Source organism: Lepisosteus platostomus, chromosome 10 (assembly GCF_059453375.1).
Source record: "Lepisosteus platostomus isolate fLepPlt1 chromosome 10, fLepPlt1.hap1, whole genome shotgun sequence".
Lineage (NCBI taxonomy): Eukaryota > Metazoa > Chordata > Actinopteri > Semionotiformes > Lepisosteidae > Lepisosteus > Lepisosteus platostomus.
Window position 1 is genome coordinate 31,521,091 of NC_142620.1, and position 18,287 is coordinate 31,539,377.

The 18,287-nt window shown below is 39.3% G+C and overlaps 1 protein-coding gene across 1 annotated transcript in view; it reads right to left on the reverse strand.

Moving 5' to 3' along the window:
* mid2 (midline 2) overlaps window positions 1-16,758 on the reverse strand; it is a 511,887-nt gene extending 495,129 nt beyond the window's left edge. Inside the window, exon 1 of the mRNA XM_088648926.1 lies at window positions 16,489-16,758. The gene's annotated coding sequence lies outside the window, so the exon portion shown is untranslated. The remainder of the gene's footprint in view (window positions 1-16,488) is intronic.
* Between the last annotated feature and the right edge of the window lie 1,529 nt (window positions 16,759-18,287).

Below are 18,287 nucleotides of genomic sequence, written 5' to 3' on the forward strand. Positions count from 1 at the left end.
ATTCCATATTATATTAGCAGAAAAGCTTAAAACTACCACTTTTTTACACTCTATTTAACATGTTAGTTAAAGACTTCGATGCTTAAAATGTTTAGAGAGAAATGGAATACTGGTGTGTATTTTTTATTTAAAGTACCGATTCCTGGAATCTGACTGGCTGACACCCTTCTGAATATCCAGTATACGGAAAAGTAAGCATAGATAAAAAAGCTTGGATTCTCATGTATCTGATACAAGTATCTTTTAATACAGTCTTTGCTGTGCTCTTGAGGATCCTTGTGATATTTTGAGCTCTGGTTGAATGATAAGTGTCACAGTTTAAATAATTTTCGTAGTTAGAAATTCTGAAACGCTCTGTTAAAAGCAAGGGAGTTTTTATGTCCGTTATAGTAAAAGAAAATGCCTGACAAAGTAGGGCTTGGACAGATTCCAAGTGCTTGTACAAATGTGCTAAAGAAATTAGCAAAAAAAGTCATTCCTTTATCGTATTGGTTAGCTAATGTCCTGTCCTCATTAGTTAGATCAACGAAATGCTGTGGTGTTTGTCAAAAAAATAAATAAAAGTATTTTCGTTTAAAATGACGGTTAGAAAGAATGTGGAGCCAGCATAATACTTTGAGTTTACAGCTTGTCTACTATTACTATATACTATTAGTGATATCTTCGGTAAAGGCTTTGATGCATAAAATATTTCTGCATAATTAAAACATTTATGATAAAGGTAGGTTGGGTACTTTTGTCCAACTGAGCAATCTTGCATTCATAAAATATACCAACTTTTTAATGACTGATGATTAACATGCTGTAATACACAGTTTAAATTTAAAAGCTCAAATGCTGTACATGAGAGGTTAAGCTTTATCAGCTCCTCCTGGCGGTTTTACAAGGTGATTCCGGATAATTTCCGGCATGATGTCAAATGACACGAAACGCCGCGTGATACCGCGTTTTGATGCGACACGCCCACCACAGTATACCGCAAAATACCTCACCCATTTTGAATGGCTGCATCTGTATGTAATGTTGGCCATACGACGTACGCATTACTGAAGCTAAAAGTTTAGCCTTTGTCACTATTGTAACAACTAGTTAAACACATAAATATAAAAATCCCCACATTACAAACTGTATATGGCTGGTATTGGTAGTTTAAAGAAAAAATACACACCAGTATTCCACTTTCTTCCTAAACATTTTAAGCATCAAAGTCTTATATGTTTCAGAAACATTTTTATATGCTCCTTCTGAACACATTAAGTTTAATATATGAATATTTAATATGTGAAAAAAGTGAATCCTGTTTTTTATGGTCTGTAGCTCAAATCCTGCTTAACTAAAAATTAGACACAAGAAGAGTATTATTGGATAATGTTGTGAGGCTAAAGAAATCAATAAAGATATTAATTTAAAGATCTAAATATATTTAACGCATATGCCCGACATTACAGGCTGTGCCTGCATTAAAATTTGAACACTTTTCACAGGTGTAAATCGACTTATTTTCCAACCACTTTATCCAGGACAGGTAACAGTTTCACCCCTCCCCCTTCCCTCTGCCTTCCCTCTGCCTGTCTGACTTTTTTTTAACCCTTCTGTGCCCGAATCGCAGCAGATGAGAAAAGAGAAAAAAGTTAAACTTACAGCGTACACAAAGATTCTAGGCTTACCACGAGGAAGAAAGATCACCCGTTTATCGTGCACAAAAAGTGGTTATTAACTATCAAAACCTGTTTTTATAGCTTTTAAAATCATGCAATGTCTAAGTTAAGCAGGAACACATCATTATATCTCATTACTGATTTATTTTATAAAAATTAAAAACTTTTTTGTTTGCCCAGCCGTTTATAATATTGTGGCATTTTCTGGTTCGGCAAGGATGGACACAGTGACTCAGACACTTGTTGAATGAAATGGTGCTTTATTTTTCGGCACAACCTGAAAGTAGTTGGTGTTGTACAGTGATAATAGACGTGGGTAATGTCATTCACATTAAACAATGTGCTTTTTGGACAAATCCTGCTAAACTCAAAATTAGACACAAGAAGAGTAGTGTCTGAATCACTGTGCCCATCATCGCCGAACCCGAAAATACTACAATATCTCTGAATATCACCTATGTGGGTTGTTCACACAAACTTGTATTGAGCAGTATTTCTCACATTGTGAACAGGTGTATGTACACAGCTGTCCCGCAGGGTGTAGGGCGCAAAAACCACGCGAGCCCGAAAGCACTACATTATTAATAATATCTTCCGTGACACATTAACATTGGTATGTTCCTTTTTACAATTGTAAAAAGAGGCAATACACAACTTGTCTCCTCTTTAACTCTTCAGTTTACGAAGAAATTTTACCAGAGCCTCACAACATTGTCTAATAATACTCTTCTTGTGTCTAATTTTTAGTTTAGCAGGATTTAAGCTACAGCATATGAATAGAATTATATCGTTATTAATTTCTTTAGATACGCGATTCCATATTATATTCCCTGTTAATCAAATTCTAAAAGTATGCTTTTGTTTATGCCGATAATGAGCACATAATGAGCACATAAAAATGTTTCCAAAATAACCACGTGTAAAACTTTGATGCTTAAAATGTTTAGGGAAAAAATGGAATACTAGTGTGTATTTTTATTTTAAAATACCAATACCAGCCATATACAGTTTACATAAAATGTTTATGTTCATAAATGAATATCGTTTATGACCATCAGATGCTCCTCTTCTTTTTATGCTCAGCTACTAAAATTTCCCTTAAGTTGTAAAATTCCATATAAATATTCAAAACTAAGAGGATTAAAACATGCACAGTAAAGAGATGATTAAATCTTTTCACTAACGACCAATGCACCACCAGTACCCTGTCAGTCATTTTGGGTAGCCAATCACGTACCGAGTTACGCCGCAGTGGCTTGTGGGTAGTTGCATGCGGGACGGGTCAGTTTGAATGGCTGCATCTGTATGAAATAAGGTCCAGAAGATATGTATTTTTATTTTAATTATCAAGATACATTTGATAATAATGTAACAAGATCATAAAATTAAAAAAACAATTGAGTAGAAGCTGAGCTGTTTATCTCTAGAAGTGCTATGATACATAGAAGATCCAAAATAATGTTTTACTCTTCTTAAAAATAATAAATAATAAACACTAAACACACACAATACAGCATAGAAAGACAAAGGAGAGAGAATGACAGGGAGTTAACGGAAGGAAGAAGATTCACAAGGTGATTGGACCTTGCTCTGATCTTGGATTCCAGTGCCAAAGAACGTCTGAAGTTTGTGAAAATAAACTCACAGTATTCTAAACATGTTTAAAGCTGTATGCATTCTTTTAACTCTTCAACAGTGTAGCAAGATAGACTTGCTGGACTTGCCACAAGGTAAACAGAGCACGAAATAGGTAGAAAACTGGATATTAAAGAACCAGTGAGTTCAGAGTGTTTCTGTTTTTGTTTTTATTTTAAAAATACTGGTTGAAGCTCATTGAAGAGCTTTCTTATTGTTTTCTGTATTGGATGTGGTGGTGAAGTTAAAGCAAGATAAGATAGTGTAATTAATTAATTAAATTGTTATTAATGATTTCAAGGGTGAGTTTCCTGAAAGCATTGTAGCGCAAAGAACATCGGAAACTCGATCTTAAGATCTATCGTTAATTTACGAGTGTTTCCCAAAATCCATCGTAACTAAAGTAGCACGTTAAATCTTTCATAATCTACGTGCTCCCCAACCCACTCATTAATCACTAAGTGCTTCTTAAACTGGCTATCTCCTGCGCCAACCTTTACGACAGAGATCACCAGAGCACATTAAATTCACGTCATGACAATTCTATGGAAATTTAGAATACTAAGATTTTATTTTAAGGATTTTTAGATTTTGTAGTACTATGTAAGAGGAAATTTTGAAAAAGAACATTTATTTATACAGTAATGGATTTATTAGTCATCCTGGGTAAATTTCATATTCATAAGTCAAATGGTTCAATAATACTCCCTCTTTTAGTACTTTTAAGGTGTAGTTTAAATTTGATTTAAATTCCATAAAGAATGTGAAAAATGCTAAAGCAATGAAAAGAAAATATTGCTTTAAATGAAAGACGTCGTGCAGGACCCAAATACTGTCCATGCAGTCATTCTTGTTTTTTTTACGGCATGTCAGTCATTTATTTTACTTTCTCTTAGAAACAATAAGTGTCCCATTTTGTGCCTATATATATGCTTTCGCTTAAATGGTTGTTAAATTATGATGTCATGTTTACTTCATATTCCTTTTCACAACTTTATTTCATTCCACTGAAGGACCAAAACAGACACAGTATAATTAAAGTATTGTCAATCGATTGTTTTTCAATCTACCTGTGATGCTTTTTGCTAAGCGACATCGGAGGCGGGGTTAACAAAGAAGTACTTCATACCTGCTCGTAAAAGGACAGTTTAAGAGGGGTTTTGGGAAACGCACGAAAAAGTAGCACGTATGTTATGTATGAACATCATAAAGTTGCTCGAAAGTCTCTAAGATTCATCGTTTTCGGGAAACTCAACCCAGATTTGTTATAAAAATTCAAATCAACATTCATTTTTTATCATAACCTGCATCTTTGATTAATTCCATAAAATCAAACTAGTTATTGTGGTCAAATATTATTTTGTTCAGTATAATACAACAATAAGATATTTGGTAAGATACAGATGCAGCCATTCAAAGTGCGCGGTACAGACACATACCGGAGGTAAATGGCTACGGCCTCGCGCATCGTGACGCGCGATGATGCAAAATACCGCGGTACGTGATTGGCTGACCGACAGGGGCACTCGTGGTATTGAATATTTATATGGAATTTTACCACTGAAGGGAAATCTTAGTAGCTGAGCACAAAAAGAATTGGAGCATACTGTAACACGTGTGAAGGCCATAAACGATATTAATTTTGGAACATAAACATACAGTATATGGCTGGTCTCGGTACTTTAAAGAAAAAATACACACCAGTATTCCATTTCTCCCTAAACATTTTAAGCATCGAAGTCTTTAACTAACGTGATACTGGAGTCAACAAGCATACTTTTAGAATTTGATTAAAAGGGAATATAATATGGAATTGCGTATCTAAAGAAATTAATGTACCGCAACACAAGAATAGTACAAGCTGTACATTGTCTGTTGATAATGTCTCTGTAGGGCTTTTTCAGCACTCTGCATGTGACCTTGCTGGTGGCGCTGTGGGTTACGTTCCTGACTCCCCTGTCACATGGTGAGTGTTCGAATCCAGCTGAAGCCATGACTTTTTTTTTAACAAACATTTCTTTGAAAAAATAAAACTTTTCCCTGGGTCAGAGATTAAATAAAACCTAACTCGCACCAAACAAATTTATATTTCTAAATATCACAACATGATCGAATTTAAGTCATTTTAATAACAATGAATAGTCACCTATGCATTTCAATATAAACATTTATATTGATTTAAATCGCGTTTTGATTTAAATCGCAAACGCGGGTTTAAATATATGTGTTTTTTTATTCACAATCAGACAAATGCAACATAAATTGATATCTTTGTCTTCTAAGTATCTTAATAAACTTTCAGCATTTTTTTTCTCCCCGTTTAGATTTATTTTTCTTGGGATCTTGGGATCAAACATGGAAAGATTAGATTGTAATCGTTTTTATTTTTTAAATACATTTTAGAAAAGTGTAATCTATACTAAAAAGCTGTACACCACCTGCTATAAAGATACATATTGTAATACTTTCGGGTTCGGAAAGGACAGACACAAGAACTCAGACTTGAGGAGTTAAAGCAAGTTAAAGCCTTGATTTTATATATCACCTTTAAAAGTGGCATCTCAAAGCAAAGTAAATACCCAACACTGATTGTACCCATCTGTCATGCTAATAAAGCACCTTGAATTGAATTTAATTGAGAGGGGGGGGAGGGCGAGCGAGAGAGCACAGCCAGGACAGACAGGTAAATAAAATACACTCCACAGACATTCACAACAGCGAAATATCATAAAATGTTTGCACATATAGTTAAATTATTACCTGTTTTTCAGGAAGTTAAAAAAACACTTGAATTACTTATCCAGTCTCTCGAAATAAAATTATTTTTCAAGCAATGCACCTAACGTCGGGCAACGTGTTTTTTTAAATCCAACATTGACAGCCACATCTTAAAACTTGTCAGTCAGCTCTTTTTTCTCTATTAAATAACAAGTGGTCCCAAAGTCACCGAGCTCACAGAGCTTCAACAACAGATGATAATTCCCTTAGTCCTTCTTTAGTCTTCCTGAAATTGTCAGATTATGAGTGAATAAAAGCATTTTATTAAAAACACGTTTGCATTTGTTTGGGAGCTATTTTATGTATTTTTCATATGTAAGATATAATGTTGTGTTCCTGCTTACACATCACACGACTTTAAAAGCTAGAAAAACAGGTTTTGATTCACATTATCTGGGAGCCTTGTTTTGTCAAAGGACAGCACAAAAAAACAGACAATACACAGGGGGGGAGGGCAAGCGAGAGAGAGAGTTTTTTGCCCTCTGTCAAAAAAACCCAAATCACCCGGGGCAGAGACCCTGGGGTGATCATTGTATGGTACAGAGCGGAGCTCAGTCACACTAAACAAGTAGTAAAGAGAGAAGAGTCAACAATTGATTTAAGGACGATCTGTCAAAGTGCAATGAAATACAATATTGTTGTTGTTGTTATTGTTGTTTTTATCCTGTAAAGCGTTTTGAGAAGCCACCTTTAAAGGCAATATATAAAAGTGCTGATTCTTATGCAATATGTTTTCTTTCTTCTTTTTTTAAGCATGGAATAAACCTATTACTTGATTCTTATGGATGCCCGGTTCCGCCGGGGATTCAAAAAATAAATATATTTTATAATCGCGTATCTAAGGAAATAGCAGTATAACCTTGTTCATGCACAAACAGCGGCATGTTACATTATTAATTTGGGTGTCTCCTCTTGCCAGAAAGCTCTAAATTGCATTTTGAGTGCAGTTTGGACTTTTTTAAAATTGCAACCCATAAATAAAGCTGATACTGTTTAGACTTTTAATTATTTTAAACTATATTACAGCAGCACAATGCACAATGCAACGTAAATTGCAAAAATGCACTTGGAATCTTTCCAAGCCCTACTTTGCAGCCATATCACCCTGCAACTCACAACTGGCAACCCACTGAAGCTAAGCAGGTGTGAGCCTGGTCAGTACCTGGATGGGAGACCTCCTGGGAAAAACTAAGGTTGCTGCTGGAAGAGGCGTTAGTGGGGCCAGCAGGGGGCGCTCACCCTGCGGCTCATGTGGGTCCTAAATGCCCCAGTGTAGTGACGGGGACACTATACTGTAAACAGGCGCCGTCCTTCGGATGAGACGTAAAACCGAGGTCCTGACTCTCTGTGGTCATTAAAAATCCCAGGGTGTTTCTCGAAAAGAGTAGGGGTGTAACCCCGGTGTCCTGGCCAAATTTCCCCATCGGCTGTTATCAATCATGGCCTCCTAACAATCCCCCTCTGTGAATTGGCTTCATTACTCTGCTCTCCTCCCCACTGATAGCTGATGTGTGGTGAGCGTTCTGGCGCACTATGGCTGCCGTCGCATCATCCAGGTGGATGCTGCACATTGGTGGTGGTGGAGGGGAGTCCCCATTACCTGTAAAGCGCTTTGAGTGGAGTGTCCAGAAAAAGCGCTATATAAGTGTAAGCAATTATTATTATTATTATTATTTTCTTTTACTGTAACGGACATAAAAACTTCCTTGCTTTTAACAGAGCGTTTCATAATTTCTAACTACGAAAATTATTTAAACTGCGACACTTATCATTCAGCAAGAGCTCGAAATATCACAAGGATCCTCAAGAGCACAGCAAAGACTGTATTAAAAGTATACTAGTGACAAACTAGTATATGTTTGATCTTTTTTTCTGAACCGGGGAAAATCTGATCATGTTTCTCTATAACAATAATAAAAAACATAATTTTCCATATCACCTTTATGTGATATCACCTTAAGGACAGCACATACAAGGGTTAATTGCACAATGGACCGTGCAAAGAAATTTAAAATAGTCTTCTTTGGTGTGAGGGCAGGAGTGGATCACAGCAGGCATAATCAGCAAATTAGGAAAATAAAGAAAAGGACAGGTGAGACATGTATCCAGAGAGCGAGTGATCAGAAAAAGGAACAGCTGTTATGCCCAGGTTTTACGCTCTCTCTCTTCTGAATGAATAAAAGCATTTTATTAAAAACGCATTTGCGTTTCTCTGGGTATTTCCTTTGTAATTTGTGGTTTACATCTACTGTATTGCTTTGAGATGCCACTTTTAAAGGTAAATAAAGTAAAATAAAGTTTTTTATTATTGTTATAGAGAAACATGATCAGATTTTCCCTGGTTCAGAAAAAAAGATCTAAAGTGCTTACATCTAACTTTCTTAATTAGATGTATTTAAAACAGTGAACTACTGGAGGTGTAACATAACATTCAGAAATACAATCGAGAATAGTTTTGTGGTGTTTGTATAGATGAAACGTTCCTAAAACGTATAATGTAACAAAATTAAAGACGAATAAAATCTATAATCTTTCCACTTGTATGTAATCGGAAAATACAAGAAGTTTCTGCTTTGTGTAAGGATGGTATCAAAACGTAATCTAAGTGGTGAGAAAGCTGTGCTCAATGATAATTAAGGGACTTAAAAGTAAAAGGAGATGCTTCATATTGCTTGACTAATTTTAAAAACTTTTTTAAAAGTTATAAATGCAGACGCTCTCTCGGTGCCGCGCCGGGTCTAAATATCTAAATTTAGACCCGCTTCACTGTGGGACAGCCGCACTGGTCGGCGGCCTTCCTAAACCCCGCCCTGACCACTTTCAGTCCTGTCCTGCTCTTTGCCGTGCACCCCAGCCGGGCGCTCTTCGGCCTCTGCCCGGGGCGAATGTATTAGTAATATCTTCGGTAAAGGCTTTGATGCATAAATATTTCTGATAAAGGTAGGTTGTGTACTTTTGTCCAACTGAGCAATCTTGCTTTCATAAAATATACCAACTTTTTAATGACTGATGATTAACATGCTGTAATACACAGTTTAAAATTTAAAAGCTCAAATGCTGTACATGAGAGGTTAAGCTTTATTGGCTCCTCCTGGCGGTTTTACCAGTTGATGCCGGATACTTTCCAGCATGACATCAAATGACGCGATTTACCCCGTTAACTGCGTGATACTGCGACACGCCCACCGGGGTATACTACGAAATACCCCACCCATTTTGAATGGCTGCATCTGTAGCTAATTAATCTAGCATTACATAGCTGGAGGGGGCTAACATTAACTTTGCTCTCCTCCCCACTGATAGCTGATGTGTGGTGTGCGTTCTGGCGCATTATGGCTGCTGTCGCATCATCCAGGTGAATGCTGCACATTGGTGGCGGTGGAAGGGAGTCCCCATTACCTGTAAAGCACTTTGAGTGGAGTGCCCAGAAAAGCACTATATAAGTGTAAGCAATTATTATTATTATTATTATTATTATTATTATTATTATTAACATACCACTTCATGTCACGTCCTAAGCTTTTTCCTGTGGTAAACCATGAAAGTACCATTTACTGATTCTGAACCAAAATCTTCTTCAATGATTTAATCAAATCTGCTACAAGAGCGACTGGCCTATAGTCTTTGCAATCAATCAGAAAAGGTTTCTTAGGAAGGGGTATAATATTATGCTTGTCTACACACACTGAAAATTGGTTGCTGCACTGGAGTGAATTACTATGCAAAGCATTTCAAAATAAATACGCTTATATTATCTGGACCAGTTGTCTTGCAAATATTTGCATCTTGAAAATGTCACGTCTCGCACTCGCCTTTGCAAACCCCATTACATTCCCAAACCCACTGTTTCACGCTCTCACTCCTAACTGAACCCATCACATTCTCACAGGCACCAGATTCCACAGATTCTCACTCCTGAACCCATTATCCAACCACGTTTCTCTCCCTTCAGTATTTAAAGTTCCCTCACACACCAAACCCTGCTCACTATTGTAAAGCCTCTTAGAGTTTTCTAGTGCACGTTATTTTCTTGTTGGCTTTCTCGGTTTTTGGATTTCACTTTTCCCTTTTGATCTCGCCTTTTGGATTACGATTTTGGATTGTTTATGCACAGGATCCTTGGAGAACTACTTGCTCCGAGACACCCTGACAGAATAGTGAGCCATAATACGGATCCTGTGAGCCAAAATCAACTTGACATTCTCCAGGAACACTCCCGGACTCTATGCCAACTAACTACGGCAGTCCAGCTACTAGTCAACCATGTCACGCGGTCACCATCTCCACAGTCTGCAGCTCCCGTTCCTGCTCACCTGACTCCTGCACCTGTAAATCTATTACCCCCACCCTCCCCAGAAAGATTTGATAGAGACCCCTCCAAATGTAAGGGTTTTCTGACTCATTGTCATTTGGCTTTTCACATCCACCTGGACTGTTTCCCAACGCATACAGTAAGAATTGCCTTTATGGTATCTTACCTCACTGGACGAGCTCTGGATTGGGCCGCACATCTCCTTTCTCAGAACGCTCCAGAGACTTCCAACTTCTACCTTTTTGAAGCTGCCCTACATTCACTCTTTGGGAAACTTCACTCGCATCACCTTATAGTTGCACGCCTCAATTCCCTCACTCAAGGGTCCCATTCCCTTCAGGACTACATCAAGTGAGTTCTGCTTCCTGGCTGCTCTAGTCCGCTGGAGTCACGAGGCCCTTATTCACCAGTTCCGCCTTGGATTATCAGATAAATTTAAGGATCTTATTACACATCAACCCCTGGACTTCCCATCACTTGAGGCTTTCATTGCACGGGTTTTTGAACTTGAGATCAGGCTTCACAATGTAAATCGAATAATCGAACCCCCTCCTATTCCCTCTCTCTTTCTGGATCTCCCTCTGAGGAGAGAAGCTGCCGAATCAACAAGGAGCACTGTCTTTACTGTGGTTCCCGTGATCACCTCCGGGCCTCCTGCCCAAGAGGTCCACCCTGCACCTCTCCACCCATAGCCAGGGTCAGTGTTACTTCATCTTCCTCGTCTGGATCGGGGCTTTTCTCCCAGCTGATCTTTCATGGAACAAAGAGCAAATTCCTCTCTCTGTTTTTGTTGATTCGGGATCCAAGGGGAATTTCCTGGACTCCGGACTCGCCTCTTCTCACAACATTCCTCTATTACGCCACCTATTCGTCTGCTCATGCTTGATGGATCCCCCTTCTCCCATAGTTGGGTGAAATGGCAGACTCCTACTCTCAATCTCCGTATTGGTGCCACCCACCAGGAAGCTATTCAGTTCCTTATCATCCAATCCCCTTCTCACCCAGTGGTTCTTGGTTTCCCTTGGTTATAGACACACAACCCACACATTTCCTGGTCAGAAAGAGAACTCACTGCCTGGGGAGCTCACTGTCTTTCACATTGTTGAGTACTCCACCGGAAACTTTCGGTTTCCTATATTTCTCACAATAATCTCTCCAAAATACCTTTTCGCTACTCCGATCTACACCTGGCATTTAGTAAACACAAGGCTCTATCCCTCCCTCCTCACCACCCTTACTATTGCCCCATAGATTTAATTCAAGGAGTTCTTCCTCCCAAGGGTCATATCTATTCCCTCTCCCGTGAAGAGATGCAGGCTATGTAGAATTACATTCAGGAATCTTTAAGCTCTGGCTTCATTCTCCCCTCTTCCTCACCTGTCTGCGCTGGTTTCTTTTTTTTTTTTAAAAGAAAGATGGGTCCCTCAGGCCCTGCATTGACTATCACGCTCTAAATAATATAACAATCAAGAATAATTACCCCCTTCCTTTAATCTCGTCGGCTCTGGAATCACTCCGAGGTGCCACTATTTTTTCCAAATTGGATCTCCGCGGAGCTTCCAACCTAATCCTCATTCGAGAGGGTGACGAATGGAAAACGGCGTTCATAACAACCCATGGTCACTATGAGTACCAGGTAATGCCTTTTGGGTTGGCAATTGCTCCTGCTGACTTTCAGGGCTTCATGAATAACGTTTTTAGGGATGTCCTACACAAATTTGTCCTGGTGTCTTTGGATAACATTCTCATTTTTTCCAGCAGTCTTCAGGATCACATCTCTCATGTGGGTGAGGTACTTCACCGTTTGATAAAGAACAAACTCTACGCAAAACTGGACAAATGTACTTTCCATGTTTCCAGAATTCACTTCCTTGTTTACATCATCTCACCACTGGGCATTGAGATTGACCCTACCAAGACCGACTCCATTCAGAACTGACCTACTCCCCGGAATTTAAAACAAATTCAGCGTTTCCTGGGATTTGCTCATTTTTATCGCCACTTTATAAGGAATTCAACTCTATCGTCTCCGCGATTACTGCCTTGACTCGAAAAAGCACTAATTGAGGCAAATGGGACTCTGAAGCAGACCAAGCATTTGTTCACCTCAAGAAACTTTTAACTACAGCTCCTCTGCTCTATCATCCAGATCCAGACCTCCCCTTTGTTCTGGAGGTAGATGTATCAGCCAACACTGTCGGTGTCGTACTATCCCAACGTCACAGAGAGAAGGGTATTCCCCACCCCTGCACCTTTTTTTCCAAGAAGCTGTCTCGGGCTGAAGTCAATTACGATGTCAGAGACAGGGAACTCCTGGCTATCAAACTTGCCCTGGAGGAATAGCGACATTGGAGGGGGCCCTACACCCTCTCACTATCCTCACAAACCATAAAAATCTTTCTTATTTGCAGGCTGCCAAACGGTTAAACCCTGGCATGGGTTTGCTGGTCGCTTTTCTTCTCGAGATTCCGCTTCTTCATTACTTATACACCAGGGTCCAAAAATGTAAAGGCTGACACCCTATCTCGTCTCCATGATCCACCTGACTTTGTAGATCCTCCTGAACCTGTTATACCCCCTGAGAAGTTCATTGCTGCAATTAGATGGGATCTGAGGGACCAGATCAAACATGCACTTATGAACCAAAGCGTTCCTCCCCAGTGCCGTCCGGACAGACTTTTTGTTCCAGACTCAGTTTGATCTATGGTTCTCCACTGGGGTCAATGACTTGCGTTTTGTAGGTCACCCAGGTGTCAAATGCACTCTGGAATTAATCTCTAGATATTTCTGGTGGCCTTCTATGAAGACCGACGTTATTGGGTTCGTGCAGGCTTGTTCCATCTGTGCCAGTGCAAAATCCTCTCATCTCAAGAAGGCTGGTCTACTTCAGCCACTTACGATTCTAGGACCGTGGTCCCACATCTCGGTGGATTTTCTGACGGATCTCCCTAGGAGTTAAGGAAAGACTACCATCATGGTTGTGGTAGACAGATTCTCCATGTCAGCGCATTTCATTCCCCTTCCTGCTCTTCCATCCGCTCAGGAGATGGCTGATCTCTTTGTTCTTCACAGCTTCAGACTTCATGGTATTGCTGCAGACATAGTATCGGATCGGCGACCTCAATTCATTTCTAGATTTTGGAGAGCTTTTTGGAAATCTCTAGGGACTTCCACATCTCTTACATTCGGCTATCACCCTGAAGCCAATGGCCTGACAAAAACCAACCAAGGCTTCCTCACTTACCTCCGAACTTACCAGGATCCTCCTTTCTGAAATGCTCTCTGAGACAGAAGACCACCGCTGATCATCATCGATGACCTGTGCCCAGATTACGACAAGGACAATTCATCTGGTTATCTACCAGGAATTTACCCCTTAGGCAACCTTCACATTATTTGGGACCCCGTTATATTGGACCCTTCCACATCCTTTTCCAGATCACCCATGTCACCTATCGTCTTGCCCTCCCTCCAACTGTCAGGGTGCATCCCTCCTTCCACGTTTCTCTCTTGAAACCCTACCACAGATCTCCCCTCTCCCAACCTCGACCTCCTCCACAAATCATTGACGGCCTACATTCTTACACAGTTAACAAGATCCTGGATACCCACTGGCTCCGGGGCCGAGGGCAGTTTCTTGTCGACTGGGAGGGCTATAGCCCTGAGGAGCGTTCATGGGTTTACGAGGGAGATATTTTGGATCACGGCCTCATTGATGACTTCTTCCATGAACGCTCAATGGGGTCATCAGGAGCAGACCCTAAAGGGGGATACTGTCACGTCCCGCACTCGCCCTCGCAAACCCCACTACATTCCCAAACCCACTGTTTCATGCTCTCACTCCTAACTGAACCAATCACATTCTCACAGTCACCAGATTCCACAGATTTTCACTCCTGAACCCATTACACAACCACGTTCCTCTCCCTTCAGTATTTAAAGTTCCTTCACCAAACCCCGCTCACTATTGTAAGGCCTCTTAAGTTTTCTAGTCCACGGTATTTTCTTGTTGGCTTACTCGGCTTTTGGATTTGACTTTTCCCTTTTGATCTCGTTTTTTGGATTACGATTTTGGATTGTTTACCTCTTAAACCCGCAGAGCTCACAGCTATGCATAGGATCCTCAGACAACTACCTGCTCCGAGACACCCTGACAGAAAAGCATTCATAACTTACTATTCACAATCATCTTCCTGAGTGCAGACATTCCTGCCATACTCTTTCCCAGAGTCTTCTACAGCTATTAGCTTTAAAAAAAAAACATCCTCCAAATGCTGCTTAAATGCATGCTTTGCCTAAGATTCTCCATTTGTTATTTTTTAGTCTTGTTTTATTTCATCAACATCTTTATTCTTAAAAGCAAGCTTCCTCATATTTGTGGCATGTTAATGTCTTTTGTTATATAAGTCTTATTATTTGGACAGACCTTTATCTTCCTTGTTAGAATAATTTATTGCACAGAAAAAAACAGGCACTCGGTAGTAACCATTATGCCATTAACATCTTTACATTTTTTTTCAAAAAATAAAGGTCTTCTTATTCAAGAAACATTTGTTTCAAACATTATTCATGGAATTCAGAATCTGGATGGTTCCAGATATTTTCAGCATTGTTTCCATCTCCATTTTCACATATTTTTTAAATACCCACCATTCCATAGAAAATAACAATTTCTACATTAGGATATTTAATAGCAAATATATTTATGAACTTGCAATTTGAGTTAGGAATATTATTTTTTTCTGTATATGATTTTTTTTCTTCAAAAGGTTAACTTTTTCATGTTTTTTTTTGTTTCCCTTGTCATTCATTAGAAAAGAACAATCAATCAATCAATTTTTTATTTAGTTAAGATAATCATGGTTTTATTTCTGTTAAGGCTTATAGCCTATTAAATTATTTTTTCCCATTACAGTCTATGGTCATTCAATTTTGTTATTCGTTTTAGTATGTCACTCGTTTAAAATGTTTCGATCTCAAGTTGATCATGATGAACTAATTCAAGTACTGATTTTTCTTAATGTTTAATCTTTATTAAAGTCCTTAACAATTAAACACTTAACCTCCAGAAACTTGTTACGGGAACAAAATGAATCAATTCATTTTACCACAAATGTTAACAAGATCATTGCCGTCTTATAACGTTATTCGATTATCAAATAAAAATTAATTACATAAAATCTAAAGGGTATTTTAAAAGGAAAAATATGAAAACCGAGACCGCGTCAAGAGTGAATGCTAAATATAAAATGTTCACAATATCATACTGCCATTATTGTAACTGTCACACGAAAACACTGATACTGTATGTTTATATAATTTACTTTACATCGGTGTAATCACTGACAGAAATCTGCAAGTCTTTTCTGGGAGGAAATAAATATATGTATCCTTTGCCATTACCTTTATAATGAAGTGAACAAAACACCAGCGACATCATTTTCAAAAACCGTAGCTTTGATACTACAATTTCTCAGAGGCACAAAGGTGGAACACATCTGGGCGTACAGGCGATTACAGAAAATCTACACCAACACAATCACCTCGTCTCATGATAAAGCCGTGCATTTGCCGTAAAACCCACCTACACCCATCAGTTTTTTCAGTTATTATTTATAAACGTGAACAAGTTACTATAATTCTATTTTCGTGCAGTTAAATGTTAACATTTACAAGTGCTAAACATTAAACATCGCTAAGGAAAAAGACATTGCAAACCAGCCAAAAAAATAATTTACATTGTTACCAGTCCTATAGACACCCAAAATCTAGAAAATTATCGACAGAATGCATTACAGAATGAAAGAAAAAGTTCAGTAAATGTAAGTCTGCAGGTAATCAAGCAATGCTTAGCATTTTTATAGTACATGCTATATATCGTATATATAGTACATAACATATGATTATTTTCCTCGTATATTATCAGAACAGAAATATGCTTTGAATTACTCCAGTATTTGGTATACTCTTTCACTGGTTACGCAGTCATCTAAACGTCTGGCTTTGCTTCACTCTCTCTCGGCTTTTCTCAGGAAAAGAGTGTTGACACGAACCAGAAACACTAAGAAGAGACACACACTGAAGGGAGGGGTAACAGTCACCTACCAGCTTACTATGCCGAACATTTCTTTCCCCTGTCATCTTTGAAGGCTGGAGAAAAACGCAGTGAAGGAGAGCTCCTAGCCAGGAAGGAAAGCAACACAAACGCAGTCTCCGTGTGGCGTAGCAAGAACAAACCTGACTGCTGATCTGCTGGTTAGCAGCACAAACACTGGCTGCTCAGTGAAAAGGCTAAGGTTTTGAATATGCAACTTCAGAGAAAAAAAAGAGACAGACAATCGCAGGAAACCGGCTCCTCCCACCCATGCAAAAGGAAAAGCAAAGGCGACAGAGCTGGCGCATAAGTTGCTCCACTCTCCGAAGAGGGAAGGATGGAAGTCCTATCCCCTTCATAAATGTAAATGTCAGGTTGTTAAAGACTCAAAAGTTAATTAGTAATGGTCTAAATCCCCCCCCCCGAACTATCCTAAATATGAGAATTATGAGGAAAGAATACACCATTCGTAATATTCAGAATAATGATAACTAGTCGTCTTTCGTGAACAACTATTTAGACTACGTTAAAAACACGACTCAATGACATTAAAGATAACCGGAAAAAATAATTACAATGAAAGCCATCTATTAGTAAAACTGACATATTGTAGCGTTTGCAGGTTCTTTTCAGAACTAAAGAACAGATTAACAAAGCACTAGCTTTATTTGTTAACAACCACACCAAAAACCAAACACAGGATATACACACACATGATGAGACTGACGGAACACGTACACATCTTTAGGGTGGTAATTACCTAACAACACACTATACTTTTACAGGACTACACAGGGCACTAGAACTACTAGGACATTATTTACACAGGTAGGGTCAGCCGCTGGTCATCGTGCTGACCCTCAGACTCTCCCCGGCTACCACTCCCAGCATGCCCAGCGGTACTACGAGCGCCTAGGGGCGCTTCCTCCTCACCACCAGGCGAGGGCGTTACAATATATTCAAAACAGTGATGTATGAACTCTAACAATTATTTGCACACAGTGCTTGGTTTCATCGCATTGCAAAACGCAGTTCGATGCAAAACGAACGCATTGCAAAACAATGCTAATCAGATAACCTTTGTTTTATTAAAACCTTCACAAAAGTAAGTGTTCTATAGGGCCAGAACTTACTCAGGGTTTCTGTAGTGGTAAGCAGGCTGAAGAGCAAAAGAATGCCCCGGTTTAGTCCTAAACCTACAATGCACAACCCCCCAGTAAATATAAGAGCTATTCATTCATGCTGCTGGATCAAGTGAAACAATCACAGTACCTTGAATTATTAGTGTACAGTACATAACAGTACTGCAATAGTTATTATTGTGGCAGCCTCGCCCGGAGGTGAGGAGGAAGTGCTCCCAGTTACTGAGGGTATCGCAGCACCGGCTGGGAGCTGTAGCCGGGGAATGTCGTAAGATGACCAGCAAATGATCCTGCTATTTAAATAGACCTGTGTTAACTAAAGTGCTCTCTGAAGTTTAGTGTTCCATAAGTTAATTGTGTAGAGTCTGTTAAAGAGTTGCCACCCTAACCTGTGTATGTGTACCGTCAGTCCCCCAATGTGTGTGTGTAAATCCTGGTTTTTGGTTTTTATTGTGAAAAAAAAGTAGGTGCTTGTGTGCCTACACCATCTCCTCTTGTCCTTTATCCTGAGTGAACCTGTAGTCGTTACAATTGGTGTCAGAAGCGGGCAGGATGGACAACCCGTGGCAGACGTAAGCGGACTCTGTCAAGCGCCAGCAGACCCTAAAAGAGACCGGACCCAGCATCAGCGAACACCTGGAGCCTGAGCAACTCCTGGGTGCAACGGT